This window comes from Augochlora pura, chromosome 7 (genome assembly GCF_028453695.1).
Source record: "Augochlora pura isolate Apur16 chromosome 7, APUR_v2.2.1, whole genome shotgun sequence".
In the NCBI taxonomy this organism is placed as follows: Eukaryota; Metazoa; Arthropoda; class Insecta; order Hymenoptera; family Halictidae; genus Augochlora; species Augochlora pura.
The window spans coordinates 36,945,538-36,962,200 of NC_135778.1; the positions used below are offsets into that span (position 1 = coordinate 36,945,538).

Below are 16,663 nucleotides of genomic sequence, written 5' to 3' on the forward strand. Positions count from 1 at the left end.
GGTGTTCGATCTCTGGTAGCTTTAAAAATCGGAGTTGGTTCATTCTTATATCTCGTTCAAGCTAACAAGATTTTAGAACCTGATCGTATCATAAACGTACATTAAATACCAAATTTATTCTTATACAGTTTTTACTTTATCGAGCACGCGAGCTTGTAAAAAATGGTAACTGTACAGTCGTTGATAAAATTGTTTTCTGCAACAGCTGACGTCGGTCTGAACGGTGCCTTTGAAGCAGCTCCATCTGCATCCCCATATCATGGCAGGGACCTACATAGACGACGTCGGCCTGAAAGCACCGTCAGGTCCGTACAGCTATCTGGTGTCGATTCGGCGCAAGTACGATCACGCGGAGAAGAGGCTCCCCACTCTCAATCCTTTGGCAGTCACCAAAGCGCGGGCTAAGGTTCAAGTTGCATTTTAGATGCGAACGAATGCACATCGTTTTCGGTTAGTGGTCATGAGCTACGTTTCGTGAATTCCGTACATCTGTCACGGAGATTAGATCCAGTTGTGCCAGTTGTGATCCATCGTGGTGGACTCCGGCGACCGCGGCTCGGGGTAAGTTTACCAATCGAAAAAAAAATTACGACAATTACCATCGTTCGGCGAGCAGTGACGTTTGACAGGTGCATTGACATCCGGCGCGAGTCGATGCATCATCATCATCATCATCATCGGCCAATGTTTCCACCGTGTGTCTCCTGCGGTGACACGCTATGATATTTCGAAGCGTTTCCGGTGTCATCGGCTGTGCGTAATATTGGCACGCTTTCGGCGAACCCACCGCCCCGTTAAATTGCACGTGGAATTGAAACACGGAGGCGAAGTACATCCGGCATTATGTGATTGCTTCAAAGGAGGGCGAATCACATGCAATTCGTATTAAACGTTCGCTTTCCTCGGAGACAACGGAAATTAGACCAATGACACGCGGCGGGCCATTAACGAGCGACTTTGTGCCGCGTGTCAACGTGCCCTCCACCAGCGTAGATCTTTCTTTCCCGCGTGATCTATTGCATACTTAACACATATTTGTCCGTATAACGAAAATTCATGATTTCCACAAATAATCACCAATAGTCAAATAACAAAAATTCATCATTTAACTTTTACAGAAAACAATTGATTTTCGTTCTTTTAATTTTAAATAAATTAAATTCGAATTTTTACCGATCAGAAATAATTCGAAACAAAGCTGTTACAATTATAACCATCACTGAGAAATATGTGATTTTTAACAAGTTACCTTGTTCTTATATAGATTATATCGTTTCGCTAGATAGCGTCAAAAATGGCATTTTTTGAATGGCGGTGCAAACAATTATTGGATAAATATTGTGTTAATTCGTTCTTAACGTGACACTCGTAATTAACTGATACGATCGATGTGATTTCAATGACAAGATTACGTCAAACTGATTTATGTCATTTTTCATTACCGTAACTTCTATTTACATAAGTAGCCTGTGATTCTCAACGCACATGCTCTTTACACGAACGATTGTAATTTTCTTCTGCTTTGCACAATCTACATCGTTTCTCGAATGCCTTGGCGTGCCTTTGAAATTTTATGCGACATCAAGTGTTTGACATAACTATAACATCGTGTCAGACTCATTACGAAGGTTACTGGCATGATTTCCTAAACATGGACGTTGTTAATTTCTTTTAGGAATGGAATACAATTGATTTCTTTTATTGTCGATATTTGACAATTATAATCGATGTAGACGTACACTCATTCTCGTGTAGGAATTCATGAATACTATCAAGTCGTAAAAATAGCTGACGTGTGCTACTTTGTAACAATGGAGAGACTATTTATCGAGACTCTCGACTACTTTTATTATACACATCGCGGCAAGACTATAAGACAGTTTTCAACTTCTACTCTTTCTTAGACCTATAGACAATTTTTTGATGAATTTATACAATATATTCCTTTTATAGCAACACGTGAAAAATTAGTTAGTATTCGCGCTGTTTTACAGTAATAATCAAAACATATAATACTTTTTCTCGCTTTCTAATAGTTTGTATTTCCATCCTTCCTTTTTATCACTTTTGACATTTATTTTTTGTACAGATATCACTATAATATAATATAGTAAATATCTTATATATAATATATTTTAGTACAATTCCTTTAGTAGAATATCTAAAACAGTCCTATCCTCGTCAAATTTATACTTGGTCGTCTTGTCAAGCATTTATGGTCCTCGTAACATTATTTCTCCTTTCTTATTCTACACGTCGCGCATTGTCGGCTCGCTAATCGTAACAAACGAATAATAATAATAACTATTATCTCCATATTCGCGATTAAAACTTTAAGAACTCGTTTCACCGGTTTCGTGTAAACAGCCGACCCCGTAGACCGTTCCTTCCTAAAGTCGATTTTTGCATAAATCGCGGTAATTACCGCAGCCGACTAACCTGCAACATCGCGTAACACGAGCCGGAGATTACGGTCCAGCATCTGCCGGGCGATAAACAGGGATAGTTTGCTGTTTCATAAGACAACAAGGAAACACGATCTTCGGGCGTGGGATGGCACGTCGGGCCCACGGCGTGAAGGGGGGCCACCAGAGGCGTCCTCCTAATAACCGGGTGTATTTAATTATCCGGGAAAACATCGGCCATTCCGTGGGAATATTATCGCCGTTATAACGTGATAAATTCAGGCCCGCGGACCCGTAGACCCGGCCGGCTCGGATCGCGAAAGTCACGTATCAGCCGTTAGCTCGCCTCCTACACGTACGCGCGGCCGCTCGTTAAAAAGGATTAATATAAACGATTACGTTATCAAACGGGGCCCGGGGTGTGAAAGGTATTACGGCGAACGCGGCCCAGGCGACACAATGTCGTCGAGAAGTTCCACGCGCGCAGCTTTATCCGGCCGCGTTATCTTGCCTCGGCCAAATTGTTTTAGCGACGAAAAGTTCGCCGGAAGTTCGCCGAACCGGCGGGGGGAGGGAGGGAGGGAGCGAGAGCGAGAGAGAGAGAGAGGGGTGACAGGGAAACGACTGCGTTAACTGCTCGCGGAGCGAGGCAAGCTGTACCGGGGACTCGGCCGCATTAATAGTGCACAAACCTGAGGGAAAGTTTCCGCGAGGGCCGCGCGGGCGGGCGAGCTCGCGGGGTGCGTCGAAAAATTAGTAGGTCGACGGGCCGCGCGCGCGCGCGCGCGCCCGCCCTCCTGTCCCGGTTTCCGGTTCTCGGTTAACGCGAGAACTCGCGGATTATCCGTATATAATCCGGCCGTGTCCGCGAGGAATCCGAAACGCGGTGGGGAGGGGTGGGGGGTGTGGGGGCCCGATCCGTATAATCCCTGGCAGTCGCCGACATTAAATTACTATCCGAATTGATTCCGCGTTTCGATCGCCGTATAACCTGGCCGCATTACCCGGGCGGCAACCGGTGTGTGATGGCGCGATTTATTTGGAAATCGTAACAATGCCGTTTTCATTAAAAGCCAGCCGGTCTCCGGCGAAAGGCCGGTTGCCTACTGTCAATGGGCCGAGAGCGCGCGCGCGCGCTAGCTATACTCTGCAACTGCAACCCCGTTATACGGCAGAGTATACGGCGCGCACAGACGCGCGCTATCTGTGGAGGGAAATATGGTTTCGTTACAGTGCGCCGCGACTGTTTGGACACTGTTCCCGCACCCGTTATCGAATGCAACGTTCCTGAACAATATATATTGAATTGGATTCTATAGTGCTTGTGGAAAATGTATCTGAAGTGTATGGAATGACGTTGCGAAGCCTGCGATACACGCTCTGACAAGATACGCCAGCCGTCGGGCGTCATATTGTCGGACATCGAGTATGATGAAACTTCCCGCGAACATCAAATTTGATATTTCGTATTTTTTTTGTTCGATACGATCGTGTTAACGCTGTCTCCACCGAGCGGCGACGAAAGACGCTTTTCGAACGTTAACCTCAAATTATCCTCCAAGTTTCATTATCTCTGCACATTTTTCGAATTTTCGTACAGTAATCGAATCCACGATTCATTTATAACACATTCGGTAAAACTCAAAAATTACGACGAACAATATTTACGTAAATATATATTTGCAAAAATTGAATCTGTTTCCGAGTTATAGCGAACTCCATATTGAATTATTAATATCACAGACAGATGTAGAACTAAATGCGTCTACCTACTCGCAAACGGAGGTCTAATTCTATAAACATTTCCTCTTAGTAGTATTACATAACTTATTCGAAATTTCCAGTGTTCGGAACTCCCGTTGACAGTATTGAAATACTTGGCGAGAGGATTAAGCAAGGTTTACAGAACAATGTCTGGAGAACTGTAGCGAGCAAGACAGTGACTGGTAAAATGTCTCTTGGATCGAGGATGCGCAAATGCATTAATGAAAGAACGTATACTATCGCTTCGAAGTACTTAGGTACTTACGACTTTATCATTAAATTTAAAGTAAATGGATACCTTGCTCCGAGGCTGTTGGTTGAAACTGTGCCCATTGTTTTCGTTTCGTGCGAATATATGCAGCCAATATTTTATAGTGAAAATGATATTTGAGTATATAGATTATATGAGTATATTTATTATTGATAGTATATTTATTTTATTTGAGGATAGTGAAGAGATTTATAAAGAAGAAACGAACATCGGAACAACATAACCTTAACAGGGAAATAAAAGAATTTAAACAGGGAAATAATAATTGCTACGAACAACAGGTTTTGTTAAATATGGACAAAAATAATGCAAATTAATGGTTATTGTTACTGGTCAAAGTACTAAACAATTTTCAACAGATCCAATATTTATATAAATTTTTAGAAGTTGAACCTGTAACATGGTTCGATCAAGATATCTTTATAAAACTAATTGCAATAGTTTAAGAGGACCAAAGGTCACCTTTCAATAATTTCTACTTAATAATATTTTTACCAAAGAAATGACGTCTAAATAACTTTCGATACAAACCATTTCCTATCTCCTACGTTTTATGATCACGTTTCACGACACAAAATTAATTCGATAAATTGTAAAATTCAAAATTCGAACATAAAATTCAAAAATAATATTAAAAGCAGCTTTTTAAGAAATTCCTTAGAAATTTCAGAAAATTTCAACAGTTCGTAACTTTAAAGCTCCCAAAATCACAGGAATTACGTTTCCATTAACTGCAGCCATTATAGAAAAGTGGGGAGACGGATCAGCGTCCTAATCGAGTAAAATTAGGAACAATTTTCTGGCACAATAAATACTTAATAAAACACTTCATACTGCAAAGAATTAAAGTCAGATGGACCGATCCGGTTGCTTACAGAAAACCACTCCTATACTCGACGGTCTCGCGTTTCACTGGTAACGAGCGTCGACGTGACAGTGACGGACAACGGTTAAAAGCTCGTCGGCCGTGCGCGCGCGAGCGCGACGATTTGTACACGGCCGATTATGAACGGTGCGGTAGCATTTGTCGCGGCTCCGCGTAAATCGTGCTGATTCCTGACGATTCAATTACACGTTCTTTTTCCTGGCCGCGGGCCGCGCCGTCCTTTTTTTGCCTTTCATTTTCCCCTTTAGCGCGCTTGAATTAAAAACGTCGCGCTAATCTCGTAACGTCCTCGCGCCCGCGTGTTTGCACGGGGATGGAGGGAGGGAAGGAGGCGTGCAGCTTGTAACGCAGCCGACGGAAAGTGCGCCGCGCGAAATCGGAAGGGTTGATACACTCCGCTCTAATTTCTTCCCTTTGCGCTCGGGGCTTGTCTATGAAATTATACGAGCGCGAGCTGCGCCTGCCGCTGCCGCGATTCCTAAAGTGCGGACAATTTCAGCCTGGAGCGATGTATCTCGCATCGTCGCTGCTGATCGCGACGGAATCGCTGGCTTTTCTCGCGAAATGATTCCTCGATGATTTTTCCCCGTTTTTAATATGGAGTTTTTAGAGTTGGGGGAGAGGTAGACTTTGGTTCCGAGCACGATATAAAATGGAAATTAAGAGATTGTTAGTGATGCGACTTAGATTAGAATACAATTCGATTTCAGTAAAGAAATTTAACAAATTCTCATAGAAACATTTTTGTGATTTCAGTAATTGCGAAAGAAAAATTGGGGACGAGTTTATTCGACGTGTTACGCGGTATCAGTGTTAATTGCATTGTTTGTTAGGTGAAATCCTCGTGGCGTGAATTAGTAATGACTGTTGAAGCAATATTCGATACTGCCAAGGGCTAACATTTTGACGCCGGCGTTGACAGTTTTCTCTACGCATCCGAAATTAAAAAAAATTAAATAATTATGCTAACTTTATAATATTTAATCTGTTTAAAATGTTGAGATAGAATAACGTAAACCTATTTTGTAAAATATATAATATAATAAGCAAAATAGACACGCGTGACACGCACCTCGGCGTAAATCTATTAAATGAAAGATACGCCATCTTGAAAATAACCATAAATCATCGTAACGAAGCTACTTATATTCCCGCGATGGAAACGCGTATAGCCTGAAAAATATTTTCTTCTCCATCCCTGCCGCGAACTTTGTATTCCGTCGGCTTTATATCCTCTATCGGCCACGTATTTCCAACCTATCTCCGATATCTTTTTCCGCGACGATTCTCGCAGGCACTGTCTCGTCATAAAAGAGTTTCTCACGTCTGCCACGCCGAATTGCATCAGTATCTCGTCTCCCTATCCGTCGCGGTACAATGGGAAGACGAGTGCGCAACGTAGGAGGGATGGGGAGGGGGTAGAGGGGTGACGCCCGGGAGAAACGGAGAAGAATTAGTAACCGTAGAAGGAGGAAAACGAGTGGCTTTTCGGGTGACGCGCTCGCGCTCGCGTCCCGTTCTCGCATTTTCGCACCCTAACGAGATTTCAACGGCCACTTTAGGACGTCGCGGAAATCTTTTCAATGGCTCCCAGTGTATTGTTACCGTACGTCTCGTTGGCTCCTCGCGTTTCTGATTCGTGACCACGGTTACGATTTCTTTTACCTTTCATTCCTTTGTCTTCTCGGTTCTAGAACATTGTCTTGGTACGGAAAATCTTCTTTTTATTCTACGATTATTGAAATTATGAAGACCGCTGAAAATTATATAATAAATTTATTCGTCTCAACATATTATAAATATATTAACCCCGTTACGAGTTCTTTCGCTGCATTGATTAGCATTTATTTGCAATTAATATTTTCCTTGATACAACCAGATAATTCTTGTTTCTTGCATTTTCTTTATTTAATTTCGTTTCCAGGTTTTAATAATAGAAAAAATCAATTTCATTTCGATTTAGAAGAAATTAATAATTTATCCATAGTAACCTGTGTAAGACTTCCATAGAAATGTATAATAAATTGTGTATAATATAGAGAAATGCTTAAATTCTAATTCAAAGTCTTTACAGTTTTGCACTTGACTCAATCAATTTTGGAAGTCATATTCTATTTATATATAAATAATGGAAATGAAAAGACGAAAAGTTAAAATAAACGCCCAGATCGCATATATTATTAACAGAGGATAGGAATACATTCTCAATTAAATAAGAACAAGCGACGCGCGTCGATATACGAGTGAAGCTCGTCACGCGTAGTTCCGAAGTATTGAGATAAAGTCTTAATATTCCGGTGCTCCCGCGTCCAGAATGCCGTTTCATGTCAAATTAAAGCAGCTCGGTACGCGCAATTAAACACATCTCGTCGATGAAATGCGAAGCAAGATTTATCGCTACGAATATTTGACTGCTGCGTTCGCTGCTAAATTGCGATCCAACCCCCCCCTCCCCCGTCCCTCTTTGCCGGTCGAGAGAAGTCTTAGCGGAGCCCCTCCGCGTTCATATCAACCCTATCTTCGAAAATGATTCGACGGTCAGCCTTTGAAATTGTCGAGGCATGAGTGTGCAGATTTATTTGCGCTCCACGGACGCCGGGCGCCCTATTCCCTAACGAGGGCGGAATATCTTCCGCGATTACCGGCTCGACCGAGCCGAAATCATTTCGGGACGAGTGGAAGTAAAAATGCAAGCAAACGTGATGGGAAACGCTTCGAATTTTTGTGACGACGCGTTCGCTAATTTTAATGTTTCGATCACCTCGTCGATCATATGTGGGTGACGCGTTTGTTTAGGTAAATTTGGTACTCGAAATTTACGCTGATTTATTTTATTTTTCTTTTATTAGAATTCTCTATACTGTACTATAGTATAGTATATATAGATATTATTCCATTGGTTGCGTTAAATAATGCAAACGACGATTCTAAAGATGCTGACGCTTGACAAGCTTGCTGAGATGAGGTGCCAGCTTTACAAATTAATTGACACGCTGTGTATATTATTGACAGGAAATTATGTAAAGATTAATATGGTAAAGGTTATATCTGAATAATAATATATTCCAAACTCTGCGGAGGCGTGCACGAAAAGATGGAAAAATCAGAACACTGGCGATCGAGAATGATCGATTCCTCGATCGGCGTCGAACACGCACCAAGATGGCGTCGAACATGGACCAATATGGCGTCGAACATGGACCAATATGGCGTCGAACATGGACCAATATGGCGTCGAACACGGACCAATATGGCGTCGTTGGCGCGAACATATAACTCTATAAGGCAAGACATGCCTTTAACAAAAATGAAGACAAAAATAATGAAGATAAAAATGAAGATAAACAAAATAATGAAGATAAACAAAAAATGAAGACAATCCAAACATATACGGTACAATTACAATAACTTGTATACGCAAAAGTACGTCCAGAAATGTAAGAAAATTAGGCGTTGCGTTACACGAGGTTCTCCGAAGGTGGAATTGCTCCAGTCACCGGTTCGCCCGTGATCGCGTTTGCGGCACGGTTTCGGCTTTTGTCAACATCTTTCCTCGCGAGGCGTGTTTTAATTGCCTCCGCGGAGAACGCGGCTGACGCTGGACACGGTTAATGGAATCTTACGATGAAACCGAGCGGCGGAAAGTTGCACGGTGAACTTTTTTGCCGTAATCTCAGGCTCCCGCGGAGTGCGATCAAATAAACCGTTCCATTCATGGGAATATGTATTTGTGCGGGGCGGGGATGCGCCGCGGCGGAGGAAACTTTGTTAAAAACTGGCGCGAGGGGCCCCGGCTATTTTCATTGGTGCCTCGGTTATTTGCAGCCGACCGTTGTTTCGCGGGCTGCTTCGGCTTCCCGAAGTCAATGCACGCGAATGCCGTCGCGGTATTTTACACAGGGCTGGAGGAACTCCCGCAACACGTGGAAAAGAGCGCGCGAGCTTTTTGCTAGGTTCGTTTAGGTACGCGGGGAACGTTCGAACGCAAATGTCAAGCAAATATCTCGCAGATGATATGGTCGGAGCTACGAAAAAGTTTCACCACCTGTGGTAACTCCCATTTATGTATATTCGTCTGCGTGGCGAAAGTTCGTCGTTTGCATATTACAGAAAATAATTGATTCTTGTCCTTTTAATTCTGAGTAAATTAAATTCTAATTTTTACCGAATAGAGATATATTGAACCAAAGATGGTATAATTATAATCATCGCTGAAAAATATATGACTTTTAACATGTTACATTGCTTTTATATAGACTGTATTATTTCTATGGATATTTCTGTATTATTCTATGTCAAAAAATGCCGGCAATTGAAAAACAGCTATGCGAGCTGTTTTACAGTAATAATCAAAATATAGAATTCTTTTTCTCACCTTCTAATTTCAGTCTTCCTTTTTACCACTTCCAGCATTTATTTTTGCTACAGACTTCATTATAATATATATAGTATATATTATATATATAATATATTTTTATTATAATTCTTTTACAAATAAAATTCAAAGATCTCTCTAGCTGTGGTAGAATATCTAAAATAGTTTCATCTTCATCAAATTTATACTTGACCATCTTGCCAAACATTTATGGTCTTTCTAACATTATTTATTCTCTCCTTAATCTATACTTCGCGCATTGTTAGCTCGCTAAGCGTTACAAATGAATAATAATAATAACTGTTACGCTTGTATTTGTGTTAAAAACTCGTTTTAGCTTCATCAATTTTATACTGTTACTTCGTCACCTAGCGAAACATTTGTAATCTGTGTAACATGATTTCAACTTTCCTTCTATCAAAGATATAATAATCTAGACTTGTAAATTGTTACCATTAACCTATTTCGTACCTCGAACCATTTACGAGATATTTGCCAGGTCATCAACACTACACCGCATATACATCTGTTTCTACGCGCACACGTAGTTTTCCGGCGAGAACGCAGCCCGGCGAAGGCACAGATTGTTCGGTCGTCTCTCTGTTTCGAGCAGGTATTTGTGCTTCCGACCAGCCACGCCAACCTTCGGACACATTGTTCCCGCGCCCGGACGCGCTCGTTCTCCGGCACGGGACGGGGGAAACAGTAAGACCGCCGCGTCCGGATTCTTTTTACCCCCTCCCCCGGTTATTATCCCGCGCCGAGAATGGCCGCGCGCGCGCGCATCGGACGCGAAAACTATTTTTCCACGGCGAATAATTGGTCGAAATATTTCTCGGTCGAACGAGCCGAACAGCGAATCCATCGTCCCGTTTTAATTTCGCAGCAAACGCCGCGCGGCCCCGGCAACGCCGGACGAATCCAGCTGCTTCATTATTCCAATGCCGAGGTTTTACAATGGCCGGCATTGTTTGCCGTTTACATCGTTTTTCATTGTCGACCCCTGCGCGCGAGCGCGCGCGCGCGGACGAACTCGACCGGGGCGCGTCTCTGTTTCCACGCTTTTCATTAACTGTTTCGAATTCGCCGTTCGCCATGACCGTGTCCGGTCAGAAAATAAAAAGCCGGAGCGGAACACGCTGTCGCGTCGAATGAATAAATCGCGCGAGCGCGCCTCAATTTTTTGGGTCGTACGCGAACGAGGTTACCGCGATGAAAGGTGGAGGCGTGAATGCGAAAAACGGTTGACTAGCAAACCATTGAACCGGCACAATTTTTCCTCCCTTCTCTCTCTCTCTCTCTCTCTCTCGGTTGCCGAATCCGTGGCTTTTTCTTCGGCGACAGGGGCGAAATCATCCGAGAGAACGGACGCGGAGCAAATGGACGGGCCTGACTCGGCCTGTTCCGTTCCGTTCCGTTCCGTTCTATTCGGCCGCCATTTCGACGAGTACGTGCGACCAAATTCATCGAACCGGCTGCCCGGCACGGGTACCGAACACGTTGCCCGTGGTTGTTGTTTCCATGACTGACGGGGTACAACGGCGAATTAATCCCATGGCAAAGTGCCCACCGCCATAAAACGGAATAACCGCCGGCGCCGCCGACAAATGGCTGGGAACGGTCTAACGCGTGTCAATCGGGGCCGCTTTGCGATCGGTGAAATTACCGGGTCCCGTATTTATGTTAGTAATCCGCGATATTCTTCTCCCGATCCCTTATTTTCGTGTCACGCGCGCCACTAGCTGTGTTTGCCACTCCTAAAGATTTACGTTTGTCGAAACACCTAACCGGGAAAAATAACCGGTTTCGCGTATTTTCATTTACGGCTCTTGAAATTGTGAAAATAAAGGGTGTCCCAAAATTCACGCAAGATTTGAATTTTGCGCCATTTGTGCGGTAAAGTGTTGCCAACCAAAAAAAAGAATACGGAATGACAGCTGACAGTTCAGGGTTATTAAAGATGGAGCACTACGCAAAATACTATATAAATCAATGAAAAAAAATTTACAATTTTTAATTATAAATCTGTAATAATAATGTTTAATTATATATCTTTAATCATAAAATCTTTGCCACAATTTTAAATCGCATCTTTTAATTTGTCTCACAACTGCATAAAATCCATAATTCAATATTCCTGAGAAAAACAATGTTCAAATAATCCACTGTTTGTACATCGAAGCGAGCTATATTTATTACAAATAGTTATACTAATTTTTATTTTATCTTCGAAGTTATTTAACAACCACCGTTGACCGTCGCTAAATACTTTATTTCCGACGCTGGTTCGATCGAACCCTTTTTTCCACTTGTCGAGTTCCGTCTACGAGTACTCTCAAAGTTTCAAACTCTCTCTCCCTGCTTAGCAACCTTTTCGAGCTTTTCCCCGCTGCAGCTCGAATGTCCGGTCGCTAGTATACAACCAGCCATCTTGGGAACTATTCGAGTTATAAAAATGTTCTTCCGTCGAAATAAAACAGCACGAGGAGGCAACCTTTTCAGTGGCGGCCCATTGTTTTAATGTTATCAGTTTAGGAAGCACGACGAGTTTCTTCTTCTGACTGGAATTTCGCTACTTTTTCAGATATTTTTATAGCCTGTTTGAAGGGAGGGCGCAAACTCGTCGAATATATAAGTTATAAAAATTTAACTGCTTGTCGCGCTTTAACGAGTCGGACGGAGATCTGCGTGAATGTTGTTCGATTCTTTTAAGTCAGAATGAACACGAATACTTAGAGATTCAAGTAGATGTAAGCATGAAAAGAATAGAAAGGGGTTGTTAAGATTGACCAATGAGAAGCGAGTTCTCCTGGCGCGAGATGGCCGCCCCAGCGTCTTTCGCTTCTCATTGGTCAATGTTCTTCGTTAATAACTCGTTAACGATGCCTCGGAGAACATTTTTATAAAGGAAAAATTTCCTTGAAATGACCTCATATATCTTTAATTGTTAGAAATTGTTAGGATAACCTATATATTTTACCTGCCCCAAGTAGCGTGAGCATTCCTACAATTTGACTAACCTAAAAAGACTCCTTTTTCTTATTATCTATAGGAAATTATTTCCAAACGTTTGCATTAACAATTAACCCTTTGCACTCTGCGGCAGCAGTAAAATTGTTCTGTCACCTTTTAAAATAATATTTATGGCAAGAAAGTTTAATTAAAGAGAAGTTAAAAGAAAGAAAGATAAAATATTCTTCGTCGCTTAAAATGGAAATACTGTACACCAGAAAAATGATTTCAGATTATAGTTAAAATGGCTTCGAGTGCAAAAGGTTAACTAAACACGCATTACTGTATCTTTAATACTTTCCGAAACAATTAAATTAATTTACAGCAGACAAAAGGCTGACAGAATCTCGATAGAACGTTTTATGGAACGATGACGCGTACAATAATCGAAATAATTAGCACGTCTTTTTAATATCTGCTTATAAATTGAAACGGTGCGGGCGCGGCACGCGTCGAGCCCACAGGTTCATTAATTTTCGATCCCCCTCCGCCAGGTCCGAGAAACGGGTTACGACTTTATCGCATTTGGCAAATTCGAAAACCGGCTGGATAATAGAATACCCGTGATCTGATTATCGATGCCTGCGGAATTAGCGTTCCGTGTGCCAATAATTTAAATGGCCTCGCGCGGCCGCCCGTCCAACCGGATTCCGATGGATTGTTTAATAATGGTTTTCTATCAATTCCGCCGACCATAAATTGCGACTGCGGCTTTACGCGACTTAAACACCGCCTGTTTTGCATCCCGCCGCGCGGCCGCCCGCTCCATTATCCGTCGAAAAACCTTAAATCCCGTAATCGCGCGACAGCTCAATATTTTCTCGCGTGAACATCATATTGTTTACGAACACCGGCGCGTTAATGTAATTATCGAGGTACAATTAAAGATTCCCGACGACGGGGGTGTATTATGAATAACAATGGAAGTACTGTTTAAGTTTTCTGCGACGTAAAAAGTTCGCAAGTTTTAGTAGATTATTTAATACCTTTAATTTTCATTATATTTCGATTTTGATATCTTTGATTTTATTACAGTGAAAATTTTTCCATCGTTTTTAGCCACTTGTGCACCAGTTCTGGCCATTTTCAGTACAATTTTTGGTAATCTCAAAAATTTAACGCGTATAATATATTTTTAATAACGAAGTATTTACAGTCGCCACGAAAAGTTTTTAAATGCAGTAACGTTTATTTAAAATTGATTCGAAGGACTTGAGAGGGTAGGTCGACTAGTTTTTTTATAGAATGAATATACAAGAAGCTTTTTACTGTTAATTTGATTTGCATTCCACTTTTTATTTCCACCAAATTCTTCTTTTTTTCTGATTGAGGTTATGTTTGAATTATACGCGTCGTAAGTCCATCACAAATCTCGGATGCTTAATTAGTAAATTAAATCACGTTTATTCTAAGAACGACACAATTCCACAGATTTTTCTACCATTTATATAGAAATTAGTATTAATATAGAAATTATGCACTAATCCACGATCCAGTTGTTCAAAACGAAACTCGAGTCCAAAGGTTGAAAGATTTCTTAGCCTTTACGATACTAAATAAGGTTCATAACGTTGATTTATCCGGACGATAACAAATATGAATGTTTCCCTTTTTTGTTGAAATACCTTTTTATTCCACTTAGCGCCAATCCATTAGATTACAGTGAACGCGGAGCTCGTTTCTCCCCTCCCCCTCCCCCAGAAAATTACAAACGATAAAGTGGTTCTGATAAGCCACGTCGCGAGAGATCTCGTAAGGCAACCGTTTAAATGAAGAATAATGTAAGGATCTTACTAACCTTAATTAAGGTTTTCCTTTCAATAAATTTTCGTGTCTCTTGTATGTTTACACGATCTCTGCTCGCGAGAACACGGAAAAATCCGCGTGCTCTTCAACCCCGTAAGTCGTTTTTAATTTTTCTACTTTTGTTTGTAGCGAAACCCTTTTAAAAACACATTTGTAGAATGACGAGAAATATTCGTCAGATATTGCAGTATTTTATTTATTGTTTGTTTCGTGATTGGGAGATTAAAGTGATTCTTGAAGTAAGGGATGAAAACTTAACAAAACATTTTGGCGATCAATAAAGATAGAAGTGTATACGGAAATTTTGTTATTAATATTTCCTGAGCTATTGAATATGGTAAAAACTTATTAATGTAGATTATACAATTAATTTTCAATTATTATTTTAATTATTTGTAAGCGTAGAAAGTGTAGGGTGATTCTTTAAAAATTAGCACTCGAATACATTTATTAATTTTGAAAAATGTGTAGAAAAATGGCGGTAATAATTTTTTACCAAATAAGGAAGTTCCTGGAGACTTTAAGGTTATCCTCATTTTACTACATAGAATAAACAAAATGATAATTCTAACTAATTCGTACTGGGCCAGCTTATTCAAGTAACAAAATATAATAATTTCGTAACACCTAGAGGCATAATTCAATATTAAAAAATTAATTTCAAAGTCATACTCGATTTTTGACAAAAATGAGCAGTGTCAATGAAAAATATAGAATTAAAAGAATCAAATACTAAAATTATTTAGAAAAAGAAAAAACTACAATCGATGCGAACAATCTCCATCTCGCCTAAACGTCACCGATTAAATCGAACCTAAAACACAGCCGCCCGCGCGTCAAGTATCATTACAATGAACAACTCGGAATCGATGGTTCCCGCGACAGTAAAAACACCGATAAAACAAACGGACCGGGGCAGATAAGCAGTGCCGCTCCGCTTGGCAGTGTCTCAGTTTTCTTTAACTTTCATTATCTTCTTGCTTCGGTGGGCTTTTTTTTCCACGCGATGGAAAGCGAGAAATAATACGCAGACTGGCTGGAAAAAGGAAGCATCCGAGGTGGAACCGGGCGATAAAATATCGCCGAGTTTCAGATCCTAAAAGAAGCACGGCCGGCATAAGAAAGCGTACACGTATTATTTCGCAAGGAAACGTAGCAGGGGTGGGGGTTGCTCCGCTGCAACAAGTACAAAACACACCGGGTCGAAACAACTGTGCTCGCGTTCTCGATTAAACGTTCACTAGGCCAGTCAAGCCCGTAAAACGACCGAGATGAAGCTCTCGTCCTATCCTCCTCTCTTTCCGTTTCTCTCTCTCTCTCTTCTTCTCTTACCACTCACTCTTTCGTTTTTCCGTTTCCCCCTTTTCTCTCCTCCTTTCTGCTTTCTTTTCTCCTTCTGTCCGGGGGGGAGAGAGTTGGAATCCTTTCTTCCGATACTGCGCGCCGCGGTATGTCCCGGCTTTGACGTTCTCCTAATTCCTTTGAAACAAGGCGCGACGGCCGGTACAATGAAGCGTTTAATGAACGTTTAAAATATACAGGCCGACGGTAGCACGGCGATTAGCATTCGGGAACGAAGTCGCCGTCTTAATTAGGTTCGCCTTGTCGCCGGTGTCGTAGCCCGGACATTTTCATTGTCCGGATCTCCCTCCGCCGCCGTTGGAAAGAACGAGGCGTAAAAACTAGCCGGACATGTCGTTCTTCCTCGGCGACCGTGCCACCCTGAATCCGCGACGCCGTCGTCTCTTTTTCCTTTTTTTCTTTTTTTTCTTTCTCTTGCCACCACCCTCGCGCGCTAGCCGTTCGGCTCGAAACCGCCGCCGCCGCGACGACTTGCTTTCTGGGACCGTCTCGTTTTCCGTCACGGTCGGATCGCGTTTGTATCAATCAACCGGCGACGTGAAAAATGATTCGAAACCCCTGGCCGGCGCGGGCACGCGACGTTTTTAAAACGGTGATTCATGGCCGACAGCGACGCGAGGCACGCGCGCGAAAAAAAGGGATGCGCCGCGATACCCGGTTCTTCCTTTTTTTCGTTCGAAGAAAATTAAATTTTTCAAGCCGCGCGGTTAGAACGAATTTTTCTGTATGCACGCCGGTGAGCCTTTTACAGTGGATATACAAAATTCAGGCGGGCAGAGTGG

At 41.9% G+C, this 16,663-nt stretch overlaps 1 long non-coding RNA gene across 1 annotated transcript in view; it reads left to right on the forward strand.

The window, feature by feature from the left end:
- The first annotated feature begins 259 nt into the window (after positions 1–259).
- The window catches only part of LOC144472005 (uncharacterized), a 231,179-nt gene continuing 214,775 nt past the window's right edge, over positions 260–16,663 (forward strand). The window contains exons 1-2 of the long non-coding RNA XR_013494368.1: positions 260–305; positions 466–561. This is a non-coding gene — a long non-coding RNA (uncharacterized LOC144472005). The remainder of the gene's footprint in view (positions 306–465; positions 562–16,663) is intronic.